This window comes from Corvus hawaiiensis, chromosome 21 (genome assembly GCF_020740725.1).
Source record: "Corvus hawaiiensis isolate bCorHaw1 chromosome 21, bCorHaw1.pri.cur, whole genome shotgun sequence".
NCBI lineage: Eukaryota > Metazoa > Chordata > Aves > Passeriformes > Corvidae > Corvus > Corvus hawaiiensis.
Genome location: NC_063233.1, coordinates 7,326,673 through 7,330,822, shown reverse-complemented (window position 1 = coordinate 7,330,822; position 4,150 = coordinate 7,326,673).

The following is a 4,150-nucleotide window of genomic DNA, read 5'->3' as shown; positions in this document are numbered from 1 at the left end:
ACCTCATTCCCCCTATGGCTCTGTTTGGTTTTTTCTGGCTCACCAAGCAGGCTCAAAGGCAGTGATTTGGCCAGTGTCTCCCCCCATCCTTCCCTTCCTTTGGCTTTATCTGATGAGCCAAGGCTGGGGAGAGCCAGGGTCTGGGGAGAGAGCCTCCAGCAGTGTTGTCTTTTCTCTCCAGTTTAGTGTCTCCTACAAGCACTGCAGAACTCCCTTGCCATCAAAGGACTTTTTAACACAGGGAAATCCCTCTGAGACCACTTTGAATGGGGTTAAGTCTCCTCTGCATTGCCAAGTGCACTGCCAAGTGACCAGATGGCACTGGAGAATCAGGCCTCCAAATATTAGTTAAAAAGCCCATCTCCTCCTCCCCTTCAATTCCTTTTTTGGCTGTTGGCACAGGGAAGATGTCGTGTTCCCAGAGTTGGACGCTTGTCAGCATCCTCACTGCTCACCCATCCACCCACATCCACCCCCCAGCCCTGAACAAGCTGCTCACACTACAGATGTGATGTGTCTTTAGCCATGGAGTCCCCATTACTGAGGGATTTGTATTCAAGCAGGGTTATGCATTTGTGTAGCTTTTTTTCCCCCCTTTTCTTTAGCACACCTTGTATTCAATTTGGCAGAAAGCTCTGTTGAAGCTGCTTTACCTTTCCTACATTATTATTCAATTGTATTTCCCTTGATGAAAAGCCTGGCAGTCTGCTGCTCAGTGACAGATGTGCTAGTTTTGGTTGAATCACCACCACTAGGCTTATTATGGGTTTTACTAATGTTTGCTGTTTTACACTGTAACAGGTAGGGTGATTCACTCAGTCAAGGCAAACACACAGACGCACATATGCACACACAGATTTAGAGACACCCACACACACACACAGAGAGGTGAATCAGCCTAAAATGATCTTTCCTTTTTGCATCTCTTTGACAAAATGTTCCTGAATCCCCTGCCTGTGTGTTGATTCCTTGCTGAGCAGCCACCCACGAGGAGTTATCACTGCCCAGAGGGGCTGGGCTGCAGGGGCTCTGAATTTCAGTTACCAGCACAAAAAATATCCTGACGAATCACAAGCAGGCAGCTGTGACTGGTGGTTAGGACGCCTATGTGTAAGATTAATGGAATGCTTCTTCAGTTAATACAGGTTGCAGGAATTCTTATTATTCAATCCAGAAGTCCTGAGGCTGGTTTTAGCGAAGGATTTATCCAGCTGTCCCACTGCATGTGGGGAGCTTCCCCTGCCTGGCATGGGCAGCAGGGATTTGTGACTGCTGAGGTTAATTGTGTGGGGTTAGATGGGTGTGAGCCTGAGACTGTTTTAACAGAGAAGATCCCTGTCCCCTGCAGTGTAAACCCAAAAGTCTCTGCAAATGGAAGTGTGTTAGCAGCCCAGAAACCCCCCCTGCCCTGGGCTGAGCCCCAGCGTGGGCAGCAGGGGAGGGGGATTGTGCCCCTGTGCCCCTGTGCTCAGGTGAGACCCCACCTGCAGAGCTGCCCCAGCCCCGGGGCCCAGCACAGGAAGGACCTGGAGCTGCTGGAGAGAGGCCAGAGGAGGCTCCAGGGGGGATCAGAGGGATGGAGCAGCTCTGGGATTTTTCAGCTTGGAGAAGAGAAGGCTTAGGGGGTGACATAATTGCAGCCTTCCAGTAACCAAAGGGAGCCAAGAGGAAAGATGGAGAGAGGCTGCTTACAAGAGCCTGGAGTTCCAGGACAAGGGGAAATGGCTACACACTGCCAGAGGACAGGACTAGATGGGATATTGGGAAGAAATTCTTCCCTGTGAGGGTGGGCAGGCCCTGGCAAAGGGTACCCAGAGCAGCTGTGGCTGCCCCTGGATCCCTGGAAGTGTCCAAGGCCAGGCTGGACGGGACTTGGAGCAAGCCTAGAAATTGTCCGTGCCCATGGCAGGGGGTGGAACGAGATGAGTTTTAAGGTTCTTCCAACCCATCCCATTCTGTGATATGCCAAGGCCTCTGGGGAGAGGGATCCTGCCTGAATGTGGGGCCCCAGCATCACTCCAAGCTTTTCAATTCAGCTGTGGATGAGTGTGCAGGTCACAATCCAGTTCAGTGCTCCAGAGAGCTGCCTTTTTAAAGTGATTTTCTCAACTTGCAATGCCAGGGAGCCTGAAGTGTTTGCAGATTTAATTCTACACATCCACACACTGAAATCTCCAGTGCTGTCCTGAATTATGTAAATCTCCAGAGGCTGCAAAACTGGGCCAGGAGTCTCCCAAGAACAGTTTTTCTTGAGGGCTTGCACCCTCCAGACTGTTTTTTCTCCCAGCTTTCAGGGTGGAATTGGCCATGTACTGTGCAGTGATAGAAAAAAACGTTTAAACTAGGAAAACTTTGGATTCATATTCAGTAAGATATTAAGGCACAATATTAGGCAGTTTATATACAAACTGCCTGGTCTCTTTAATTAAAACTCACAGGGACTTGCTGTAAAATAATGAATGTCTCACTCTGCAGTACTGAAACTTTCTCTAATGAATTCTTTGCCTTGTGTGCCTCTGTTCCCACCTGACATCCTGTATTCATTCACAAGGTGCTCCTCTTAATGAAAACAAGGTCACTCTTTCAGCATTTGATGGCCAAGAAAGGAAAAGGTGATGGAGCTGCAGCCTTACAGAGCATGTTACGTTTTTTCCCTCCTTCCATAATTGCAAAAAGCTTCCATTGATGTCGACAGGACTTTGGCCTGAATAGGAAGAGGAGAATAGGTGCCAGATTGGACCTCAGGACAAATTGGAGTTCAGTCCAGATATTCAGTTTCTTACATCGATTTTCCACTTTTGTCTGTCAGTGCCTTATGGGACAACAATCCTAGTTTGTATGAAGGAAGCATTTGTTCTTCTCTACTTACAGGCTGATGTCTAATGCTTATTAGGTAGTAATATTGATGTCACATTCACAGACTAAATTTGAGTCCTGAACAACTCAGGGCAGGGCTGCTCTCTGCACAGAAACTTAATAGCAGGTGTGGGCCCTGACAAACACAACAGCCAAAGGAAAAGGAAGGGAAGGAAAGTTTTATAAACTTCCCTCGCAGGCAGGGAGCTGAGCAAGGAAGGAAAAGTACTTTTTCATGCTTTTCATGTGGCAGTAATAGAGCCTAAATCCCTGTCCCCCTGTGCCTGAGGGTACAGCCAGCACTGACTGGAGAAAGAGGGGTATAATTGACCCAGCAGTTTCCTGTCACCTTCTTCCTCAGGGTCATTTCTTTCACCACTTCTTTGTGCAGAGTCATGCTTTGAAGCAGCAGTGTGCAAACTCTTCACACTGTGGGCTTTCCTGATCTCTTGCCTGTCTCTTTGGCCTGCTGTGAAGCTCCTGAGCATCCCCCCAGACTGCTGCTCTGCTGGGTGCGTGTTCCCTTTCCCAGCTCCCATAGTGTAGGAGGTTATTCTCACCCTCCCACCACAAGGCACTACCCTCAGAGTGGTTCTCCACTCAAATGGGAAAGGATGGCAACTGAAAGGAGTCCACAGGAAAGATGGAGAGAGATTATTTACAAGGGCCTGGTGCGATAGGACAAGGGGGAATGGCTTCAAACTGAAAGAGAGTAGGTTTAGACTGGATATTAGGAAAAATATCTTCCCTGTGAGGGTGGGCAGGCCCTGGCACAGGGTGCCCAGAGAAGCTGTGGCTGCCCCTGGATCCCTGGAAGTGTCCAAGGTCAGGCTGGACAGGGCCTGGTCTAGTGGGCGATGTCCCTGGCCATGGCAGGGGCTGGAATGAGATGGCCTTTAAGGTCTGTTCCAACCCAAACCAGTCTATGTGAGAGCCCCATAGTTCTTTGTTCCAGACCCCATCTACCAAAGTGTGTGAGTGAGGCTGTGGCAGAGAACTCCCACTCTGGAATCCCACCTTGTGTCTGCTGCACTGAGCCCTGCTTAAGTAGATGGAGTTTCATTTCTTTCTCTGTTGGCCTGTTTGTGAGAGTCAAGGCTTTTTTCCTACTTCCTTGGAAACCTATTCTTGGAGCAGATTATTATTTAGCATAAACCCACAGAGCTCCCTGATACGTTTCTAAGAAAAGTAAACATCCCAGCACACGTGGTAGCTGGCAGGAAGAGCTGACCTGCAGTGTTTTCCCCAGAAACACCCTGGAAAATAACTTTGAGGAGCACAAGACATTGAAGAT